The sequence below is a fragment of the Microtus pennsylvanicus genome, chromosome 1 (genome assembly GCF_037038515.1).
Source record: "Microtus pennsylvanicus isolate mMicPen1 chromosome 1, mMicPen1.hap1, whole genome shotgun sequence".
Taxonomy (NCBI): domain Eukaryota; kingdom Metazoa; phylum Chordata; class Mammalia; order Rodentia; family Cricetidae; genus Microtus; species Microtus pennsylvanicus.
The window spans coordinates 170,815,128-170,827,421 of record NC_134579.1 but is presented as its reverse complement, the minus strand read 5'-3'; positions in this window follow the sequence as shown (position 1 = coordinate 170,827,421).

The window sequence follows — 12,294 nt, the reverse complement described above, 5'->3', positions numbered from 1 at the left end:
CTGCTCCATGCACATACAACGCAACTCTGCGTAGGAACACACTATCTTCACTATGCGTTAGGAACAGTCTGTCTTCACTATGCGTTAGGAACACACTGTCTTCACTATGCGGTAGGAACACACTGTCTTCACTCTGCATCAGGAACACACTGTCTTCACTCTGCATTAGGAACACACTGTCTTCACTCTGTATTAGGAACAAACTGTCTTCACTCTGCTCTAGGAACACACTGTCTTCACTCTGCTCCATGCACATACACCGCAACTCTGCATTAGGAACACACTATCTTCACTTTGCGTTAGGAACACACTGTCTACATTCTGGTCTAGAAACACTGTCTTCACTCTGCGTTAGGAACATAATGTCTTCACTCTGCTCTAGGAATACACTGTCTTCACTCTGCTCCATGCACATACACCGCAACTCTGCATTAGGAACACACTGTCTTCACTCTGCTCTAGGAAAACACTGTCTTCACTCTGCTATAGGAACTCACTGTTTTCACTCTGCTCCATGCACATACATCGCAACTCTGCGTTAGGAACACACTGTCTTCACTCTGCGTTAGGAACAAACTGTCTTCATTCTGCTGTAGGAACACACTGTCTTCACTCTGCATTAGGAACACACTGCCTTCACTCTGCATTAGGAACACTGTCTTCATTTTGCTCTAGGAACACACTGTCTTCACTCTGCATTAGGAACACACTGTCTTCACTCTGCATCAGGAACACACTGTCTTCACTCTGCATCAGGAACACACTGTCTTCACTCTGCTCTAGGAACACACTGTCTTCACACTGCATTAGGAAAGCACTGTCTTCACTATGCGTTTGAACATACTGTCTTCACTCTGCTCTAGGAAGACACTGTCTTCACTATGCATTAGGAACACACTGTCTTCACTATGCATTAGGAACACACTGTCTTCACTCTGCTGAAGGAACTTACTGTCTTTTTCTGCTCTAGGAACACAGTGTCTTCACTCTGCATTAAGAACTCACTGTCTTCACTCTGCATTAGGAACACACTGTCTTCACTCTGCTCCATGCACATACTTCACAATTCTGCGTTAGGAACGCACTGTCTTCACTCTACATTAGGAACACACTGTCTTCATTCTGCTCTAGGAACACACTGTCTTCACTCTGCTCCATGCACGTACACCGCAACTCTTTGTTAGGAACACACTGTCTTCACTATGCGTTAGGAACATACTGTCTTCACTCTGCTCTAGGAACACACTGTCTTCAATCCGCTCTTTGCACATACACCGAAACTCTGCGTTAGGAACACACTGTCTTCATTCGGCTCTAGAAACACTCTGTCTTCACTCTGCCTTAGGAACATACTGTCTTCACACTGCTCTAGGAACACACAATCTTCAAAATGATCCATGCACGTACACCGCAACTCTGGGTTAGGAACACACGGTCTTCACTCTGTTCTAGGAACAAACTATCTTCACTCTGCATTAGGAACACACTGTCTTCACTCTGCATCAGGAACATAATGTATTAACTCTGCTTTAGGAACATACTGTCTTCACTTTGCGCTAGGAACACACTGTCTTCACTATGCGTTAGGAACACACTGTCTTCACGCTGCTCTAGAAAGAAACTGTCTTCACTCTGCCTTAGGAACACACTGTCCTCACGCTGAATTAAAAACACACTGTCTTCACTCTGCTCCATGCACATACACCATAACACTGCGTTAGGAACAGACTGTCTTCACTATGCGTTAGGAACATTATGTCTTCACTATGCGTTAGGAACATACTGTCTTCACTCTGCTCTAGGAACACACTGTTTTCACTCTGCATCAGGAACACACTGTTTTCTTTCTCCTCTAGGAACACACTGTCTTCACTCTGCTTTAGGAACATACTGTATTCACTCTGCTCTAGGAACACACTGTCTTCACTCTGCATCAGGAACACACTGTCTTCACTCTGCATTAGGAACACACTGTCTTCACTCTGCTCTAGGCACACACAGTCTTCACTCTGCTCCATGCACATACACCGCAACTCTGCGTTAGGAACACACTGTCTTCACTCTGCTCTAGGAACACACTGTCTTCACTCTGCATCAGGAACACACTGTTTTCTTTCTCCTCTAGGAACACACTGTCTTCACTCTGCTTTAGGAACATACTGTATTCACTCTGCTCTAGGAACACACTGTCTTCACTCTGCATCAGGAACACACTGTCTTCACTCTGCATTAGGAACACACTGTCTTCACTATGCATTAGGAACACACTGTCTTCAATCTGCTCTAGGAAAACACTATTTTCTTTCTCTTCTAGGAACACACTGTCTTCACTCTGCGTTAGGAACACACTGTCTTCACTCTGCATTAGGAACACACTGTCTTCACTCTGCATCAGGAACACACTGTCTTCACTCTGCATCAGGAACACACTGTCTTCACTCTGCTCTACGAACACACTGTCTTCACACTGCCTTAGGAACACACTGTCTTCACTATGCGTTAGGAACATACTGTCTTCACTCTGCTCTAGGAAGACACTGTCTTCACTATGCATTAGGAACACACTGTCTTCATATGCGTTAGGAACACACTGTCTTCACTCTGCTTAGGAAGACACTGTCTTCATCTGCCTTAGGAACACACTGTCCTCACGCTGAATTAGGAACACACTGTCTTCACTCTGCTCCATGCACATACACAGTAACTCTGCGTTAGGAACACACTGTCTTCACTATGCGTTAAAAACATACTGTCTTCACTCTGCTCTAGGCACACACTGTCTTCACTCTGCTCCATGCACATACAACGCAACTCTGCATAGGAACACACTGTCTTCACTATGCGTTAGGAACATTCTGTCTTCACTATGCGTTAGGAACACACTGTCTTCACTATGCGGTAGGAACACACTGTCTTCACTCTGCATCAGGAACACACTGTCTTCACTCTGCATTAGGAACACACTGTCTTCACTCTGTATTAGGAACAAACTGTCTTCACTCTGCTCTAGGAACACACTGTCTTCACTCTGCTCCATGCACATACACCGCAACTCTGCATTAGGAACACACTATCTTCACTTTGCGTTAGGAACACTCTGTCTACATTCTGGTCTAGAAACACTGTCCTCACTCTGCGTTAGGAACATAATGTCTTCACTCTGCTCTAGGAATACACTGTCTTCACTCTGCTCCATGCACATACACCGCAACTCTGCATTAGGAACACACTGTCTTCACTCTGCTCTAGGAACACACTGTCTTCACTCTGCTATAGGAACACACTGTTTTCACTCTGCTCCATGCACATACATCGCAACTCTGCGTTAGGAACACACTGTCTTCACTCTGCGTTAGGAACAAACTGTCTTCATTCTGCTGTAGGAACACACTGTCTTCACTCTGCATTAGGAACACACTGCCTTCACTCTGCATTAGGAACACTGTCTTCATTTTGCTCTAGGAACACACTGTCTTCACGCTGCATTAGGAACACACTGTCTTCACTCTGCATCAGGAACACACTGTCTTCACTCTGCATGAGGAACACACTGTTTTCACTCTGCTCTAGGAACACACTGTCTTCACACTGCATTAGGAAAGCACTGTCTTCACTATGCGTTAGGAACATACTGTCTTCACTCTGCTCTAGGAAGACACTGTCTTCACTCTGCATTAGGAACACACTGTCTTCACTATGCGTTAGGAACACACTGTCTTCACTCTGCTGAAGGAACTTACTGTCTTTTTCTGCTCTAGGAACACACTGTCTTCACTCTGCATTAAGAACTCACTGTCTTCACTCTGCATTAGGAACACACTGTCTTCACTCTGCTCCATGCACATACTTCCAATTCTGCGTTAGGAACGCACTGTCTTCACTCTGCATTAGGAACACACTGTCTTCATTCTGCTCTAGGAACACACTGTCTTCACTCTGCTCCATGCACGTACACCGCAACTCTTTGTTAGGAACACACTGTCTTCACTATGCATTAGGAACACACTGTCCTCACGCTGAATTAGGAACACACTGTCTTCACTCTGCTCCATGCACATACACATTAACTCTGCGTTAGGAACACACTGTCTTCACTATGCGTTAAAAACATACAGTCTTCACTCTGCTCTAGCCACACACTGTCTTCACTCTGCTCCATGCACATAAAATGCAACTCTGCGTTAGGAACACACTGTCTTCACTATGCGTTAGGAACATTCTGTCTTCACTATGCGTTAGGAACACACTGTCTTCACTATGCGGTAGGAACACACTGTCTTCACTCTGCATCAGGAACACACTGTCTTCACTCTGCATTAGGAACACACTGTCTTCACTCTGTATTAGGAACAAACTGTCTTCACTCTGCTCTAGGAACACACTTTCTTCACTCTGCTCCATGCACATACACCGCAACTCTGTGTTAGGAACACACTATCTTCACTTTGCGTTAGGAACACACTGTCTACATTCTGGTCTAGAAACACTGTCTTCACTCTGCGTTAGGAACATAATGTCTTCACTCTGCTCTAGGAACACACTGTCTTCACTCTGCGTTAGGAACACAATGTCTTCACTCTGCGTTAGGAACAAACTGTCTTCATTCTGCTGTAGGAACACACTGTCTTCACTCTGCATTAGGAACACACTGCCTTCACTCTGCATTAGGAACACTGTCTTCATTCTGCTCTAGGAACACACTGTCTTCACTCTGCATTAGGAACACACTGTCTTCACTATGCGTTAGGAACACACTGTCTTCACTCTGCTCTAGGAGACACTGCCTTCACTCTGCCATAGGAACACATTGTCCTCACGCTGCATTAGGAACACACTGTCTTCACTATGCGTTAGGAACACACTGTCTTCACTCTGCTCTAGGAACACACTGTCTTCACTCTGCTCTAGGAACACACTGTCTTCACTCTGCTCCATGCACATACACCGCAACTCTGCGTTAGGAACACACTCTCTTCACTCTGCTCTAGGAACACACTGTCTTCACTCTGCATTGGGAGCACACTGTCTTACTCTGCTCTAGGAACACACTGTCTTGACTCTGCATTAGGAACACACTGTCTTCACTCTGCATTAGGAACACACTGTCTTCACTCTGCTATTGGAACACACTGTCTTCACTGTGCTCCATGCACATACACCGCAACTCTGCGTTAGGAACACACTGTCTTCACTATGCGTTAGGAACATACTGTTTTCACTATGCGTTAGGTACACACTGTCTTCACTCTGTGTTAGGAACACACTGTCTTCACTATGCGTTAGGAACACACTGTCTTCACTCTGCATTAGGAACACACTGTCTTCACTCTGTATTAGGAACAAACTGTCTTCACTCTGCTCTAGGAACACACTGTCTTCACCCTGCTCCATGCACATACACCGCAACTCTGCGTTAGGAACACACTGTCTTCACTCTGCGTTAGGAACACACTGTCTTCATTCTGCTCTAGAAACACACTGTCTTCACTCTGCTTTAGGAACATAATGTCTTCACTCTGCTCTAGGAACACACTGTCTTCACTCTGCTCCATGCACATACACCGCAACTCTGCATTAGGAACACACTGTCTTCACTATGCTAAGGAACACACTGTCTTCACTCTGCTCTAGGAACAAACTGTCTTCACTCTGCTCTAGGAACACACTGTCTTCACTTTGCGCTAGGAACACACTGTCTTCACTATGCGTTAGGAACACACTGTCTTCACGCTGCTCTAGAAAGACACTGTCTTCACTCTGCCTTAGGAACACACTGTCCTCACGCTGAATTAAAAACACACTGTCTTCACTCTGCTCCATGCACATACACCGTAACTCTGCGTTAGGAACACACTGTCTTCACTATGCGTTAGGAACATACTGTCTTCACTCTGCTCTAGGCACACACTGTCCTCACTCTGCTCCATGCACATACACCGCAACTCTGCGTTAGGAACACACTGTCTTCACTCTGCTCTAGGAACACACTGTCTTCAGTCTGCATTAGGAACACACTGTCTTCACTCTGCTCTAGGAACACAATGTTTTCTTTCTCCTCTAGGAACACACTGTCTTCACTCTGCTTTAGGAACATACTGTATTCACTCTGCTCTAGGAACACACTGTCTTCACTCTTCATCAGGAACACACTGTCTTCACTCTGCATTAGGAACACACTGTCTTCACTATGCATTAGGAACACACTGTCTTCACTCTGCTCTAGGAAATCACTATTTTCTTTCTCTTCTAGGAACACACTGACTTCACTCTGCGTTAGGAACATACTGTCTTCACTCTTCTCTAGGAACACACTGTCTTCACTCTGCATCAGGAACACACTGTCTTCACTCTGCATCAGGAACACACTGTCTTCACTCTGCATAAGGAACACACTGTCTTCACTCTGCATTAGGAACACACTGTCTTCACTCTGCATTAGGAACACAATGTCTTCACTCTGCTCCAGGCACATACTCAGCAACTCTTTGGTAAGAACACACTTTCTTCACTCTGCTGTAGGAACATACTGTATTAACTCTGCATTAGGAACACACTGTCTTCACTCTGCTCTAGGAAAACACTGTCTTTACTCTGCTCCATGCACATACACTGCAACTCTGCGTTAGGAACACACTGTCTTCACTCTGCGTTAGGAACATACAGTCCTCACTCTGCTCTAGGAACACACTGTCTTCACTCTGCCTTAGGAACAACTGTCTTCATTATGCGTTAGGAACACACTGTCTTCACTCTGCTCTAGGAACACACTGTCTTCACTCTGTTCTAGGAACACACTGTCTTCACTCTGCTTCATGCACATACACCGCAACTCTGCGTTAGGAACACAATGTCTTCACTCTGTGTTAGGAACACACTGTCTTCACTATGCGTTATGAACACACTGTCTTCACTCTGCATTAGGAGCACACTGTCTTGACTCTGCTCTAGGAAGACACTGTCTTCACTCTGCTCCATGCACATACACCGCAAATGCATTAGGAACACACTGTCTTCACTCTGCTCTAGGAACAAAGTGTCTTCACTCTGCATTAGGAACACACTGACTTCACTCTGCATTAGGAACACACTGTCTTCTTTCTGCTGTAGGAACACACTGTCTTCCCTCTGCATGAAGAACACACTGTCTTCACTCTGCTCTAGGAACACACTGTCTACACTCTGTTCTAAGAACACACTGTCTTCTTTTTCCTCTAGGAACACAATGTCTCAACTCTGCGTAAGGAACATACTGTCTTCACTCTGCTCTAGGAACACATTGTCTTCACTCTGCATCAGGAACACACTGTCTTCACTCTGCATTAGGAACACACTGTCTTCACTCTGCATCAGGAACACACTGTCTTCACTCTGCATCAGGAACACACTGTCTTCACTCTGCTCTAGGAACACACTGTCTTCACACTGCCTTAGGAACACACTGTCTTCACTATGCGTTAGGAACATACTGTCTTCACTCTGCTCTAGGAAGACACTGTCTTCACTATGCATTAGGAACACACTGTCTTCACTATGCGTTAGGAACACACTGTCTTCACTCTGCTAAGGAAGACACTGTCTTCATCTGCCTTAGGAACACACTGTCCTCACGCTGAATTAGGAACACACTGTCTTCACTCTGCTCCATGCACATACACAGTAACTCTGCGTTAGGAACACACTGTCTTCACTATACGTTAAAAACATACTGTCTTCACTCTGCTCTAGGCACACACTGTCTTCACTCTGCTCCATGCACATACAACGCAACTCTGCGTTAGGAACACACTGTCTTCACTATGCGTTAGGAACATTCTGTCTTCACTATGCGTTAGGAACACACTGTCTTCACTATGCGGTAGGAACACACTGTCTTCACTCTGCATCAGGAACACACTGTCTTCACTCTGCATTAGGAACACACTGTCTTCACTCTGTATTAGGAACAAACTGTCTTCACTCTGCTCTAGGAACACACTGTCTTCACTCTGCTCCATGCACATACACCGCAACTCTGCGTTAGGAACACACTATCTTCACTTTGCGTTAGGAACACACTGTCTACATTCTGGTCTAGAAACACTGTCTTCACTCTGCGTTAGGAACATAATGTCTTCATTCTGCTCTAGGAACATACTGTCTTCACTCTGCTCCATGCACATACACCGCAACTCTGCATTAGGAAAACACTGTCTTCACTCTGCTCTAGGAACACACTGTCTTCACTCTGCTCTAGGAACACACTGTTTTCACTCTGCTCCATGCACATACATCGCAACTCTGCGTTAGGAACACACTGTCTTCACTCTGCGTTAGGAACAAAATGTTTTCATTCTGCTGTAGGAACACACTGTCTTCACTCTGCATTAGGAACACACTGCCTTCACTCTGCATTAGGAACACTGTCTTCATTCTGCTCTAGGAACACACTGTCTTCACTCTGCATTAGGAACACACTGTCTTCACTTTGCATCAGGAACACACTGTCTTCACTCTGCATCAGGAACACACTGTCTTCACTCTGCTCTAGGAACACACTGTCTTCACACTGCATTAGGAACACACTGCCTTCACTATGCGTTAGGAACATACTGTCTTCACTCTGCTCTAGGAAGAAACTGTCTTCACTATGCATTAGGAACACACTGTCTTCACTATGCGTTAGGAACACACTGTCTTCACTCAGCTCTAGGAACACACTGTCTTCACTCTGCTCCATGCACATACTTCACAACTCTGCGTTAGGAACGCACTGTCTTCACTCTACGTTAGGAACACACTGTCTTCATTCTGCTCTAGGAACACACTGTCTTCACTCTGCTCCATGCACGTACACCGCAACTCTTTGTTAGGAACACACTGTCTTCACTATGCGTTAGGAACATACTGTCTTCACTCTGCTCTAGGAACACAATGTCTTCAATCCGCTCTTTGCACATACACCGAAATTCTGTGTTAGGAACACTCTGTCTTCATTCGGCTCTAGAAACACTCTGTCTTCACTCTGCCTTAGGAACATACTGTCTTCACACTGCTCTAGGAACACACAGTCTTCAATCTGATCCATGCACGTACACCGCAACTCTGGGTTAGGAACACACGATCTTCACTCTGCTATAGGAACAAACTGTCTTCACTCTGCATTAGGAACACACTGTCTTCACTCTGCATCAGGAACATACTGTATTAACTCTGCTTTAGGAACACACTGTCTTCACTCTGCGCTAGGAACACACTGTCTTCACTATGCGTTAGGAACACACTGTCTTCACGCTGCTCTAGAAAGACACTGTCTTCACTCTGCCTTAGGAACACCCTGTCCTCACGCTGAATTAAAAACACACTGTCTTCACTCTGCTCCATGAACATACACCGTAACTCTGCGTTAGGAACACACTGTCTTCACTATGCGTTAGGAACATACTTTCTTCACTCTGCTCTAGTCACACACAGTCTTCACTCTGCTCCATGCACATACACCGCAACTCTGCGTTAGGAACACACTGTCTTCACTCTGCTCTAGGAACACACTGTCTTCAGTCTGCATTAGGAACACACTGTCTTCACTCTGCTCTAGGAACACACTGTTTTCTTTCTCCTCTAGGAACACACTGTCTTCACTCTGCTTTAGGAACATACTGTATTCACTCTGCTCTAGGAACACACTGTCTTCACTCTGCATCAGGAACACACTGTCTTCACTCTGCAACAGGAACACACTGTCTTCACTCTGCATCAGGAACACAAGTCTTCACTCTGCTCTAGGAACACACTGTCTTCACTCTGCTCTAGGAACACACTGTCTTCACTCTGTTCTAGGAACACACTGTCTTCACTCTGCTTCATGCACATACCTCGCAACTCTGCGTTAGGAACACAATGTCTTCACTCTGCTCTAGGAACACACTGCCTTCACTCTGCATTAGGAGCACACTGTCTTCACTATGCGTTACGAACACACTGTTTCACTATGCGTTACGAACACACTGTGTTCACTCTACGTTAGGAACACACTGTCTTCACTCTGTGTTAGGAACACACTGTCTTCACTATGCGTTATGAACACACTGTCTTCACTCTGCATTAGGAGCACACTGTCTTCACTCTGCTCTAGGAACACACTGTCTTCACACTGCTCCATGCACAAACACCGCAAATGCGTTAGGAACACACTGTCTTCACTCTGCTCTAGGAACAAACTGTCTTCACTCTGCATTAGGAACACACTGACTTCACTCTGCATTAGGAACACACTGTCTTCTTTCTGCAGTAGGAACACACTGTATTCCCTCTGCATGAAGAACACACTGTCTTCACTCTGCTCTACGAACACACTGTCTACACTCTGTTCTAAGAACACACTGTCTTCTTTTTCCTCTAGGAACACAATGTCTCAACTCTGCGTAAGGAACATACTGTCTTCACTCTGCTCTAGGAACACATTGTCTTCACTCTGCATAAGGAACACACTGTCTTCACTCTGCATTAGGAACACACTGTCTTCACTCTGCATCAGGAACACACTGTCTTCACTCTGCAACAGGAACACACTGTCTTCACTCTGCATCAGGAACACAAGTCTTCACTCTGCTCTAGGAACACACTGTCTTCACACTGCCTTAGGAACACACTGTCTTCACTATGCGTTAGGAATACACTGTCTTAGCTCTGCTTAGGAAGACACTGTCTTCATCTGCCTTAGGAACACACTGTCCTCATGCTGAATTAGGAACACACTGTCTTCACTCTGCTCCATGCACATACACAGTAACTCTGCGTTAGGAACACACTGTCTTCACTATGCATTAAAAAGATACTGTCTTCACTCTGCTCTAGCCACACACTGTCTTCACTCTGCTCCATGCACATACAATGCAACTCTGCGTTAGGAACACACTGTCTTCACTATGCGTTAGGAACATTCTGTCTTCACTATGCGTTAGGAACACACTGTCTTCACTATGCGGTAGGAACACACTGTCTTCACTCTGCATCAGGAACACACTGTCTTCACTCTGCATTAGGAACACACTGTCTTCACTCTGTATTAGGAACAAACTGTCTTCACTCTGCTCTAGGAACACACTGTCTTCACTCTGCTCCATGCACATACACCGCAACTCTGCGTTAGGAACACACTATCTTCACTTTGCGTTAGGAACACACTGTCTACATTCTGGTCTAGAAACACTGTCTTCACTCTGCGTTAGGAACATAATGTCTTCACTCTGCTCTAGGAACACACTGTCTTCACTCTGCTCTAGGAACACACTGTCTTCACTCTGCTCTAGGAACACACTGTTTTCACTCTGCTCCATGCACATACACCGCAAATCTGCATTAGGAACACAATGTCTTCACTCTGCGTTAGGAACAAACTGTCTTCATTCTGCTGTAGGAACACACTGTCTTCACTCTGCATTAGGAACACACTGCCTTCACTCTGCATTAGGAACACTGTCTTCATTCTGCTCTAGGAACACACTGTCTTCACTCTGCATTAGGAACACACTGTCTTCACTATGCGTTAGGAACACACTGTCTTCACTCTGCTCTAGGAAGACACTGCCTTCACTCTGCCATAGGAACACATTGTCCTCACGCTGCATTAGGAACACACTGTCTTCACTATGCTTTAGGAACACACTGTCTTCACTCTGCTCTAGGAACACACTGTCTTCACTCTGCTCTAATAACACACTGTCTTCACTCTGCTGCATGCACATACACCGCAACTCTGTGATAGGAACACACTGTCTTCACTCTGTTCTAGGAACACACTGTCTTCACTCTGCATTAGGGACACACTGTCTTCACTCTGCATTAGGAACACACTGTCTTCATTCTGTATTAGGAACAAACTGTCTTCACTCTGCTCTAGGAACACACTGTCTTCACTCTGCATTAGGGACACACTGTCTTCACTCTGCATTAGGAACACACTGTCTTCATTCTGTATTAGGAACAAACTGTCTTCACTCTGCTCTAGGAACACACTGTCTTCACTCTGCATTAGGAGCACACTGTCTTCATTCTGCTCTAGGAACATACTGTCTTGACTCTGCATTAGGAACACACTGTATTCACTCTGCATTAGGAACACACTGTCTTCACTCTGCTCTTGGAACACACTGTCTTCACTGTGCTCCATGCACATACACCGCAATTCTGCTTTAGGAACACACTGTCTTCACTATGCGTTAGGAACATACTGTTTTCACTATGCGTTAGGTACACACTGTCTTCACTCTGTGTTAGGAACACACTGTCTTCACTATGCGTTAGGAACACACTGTC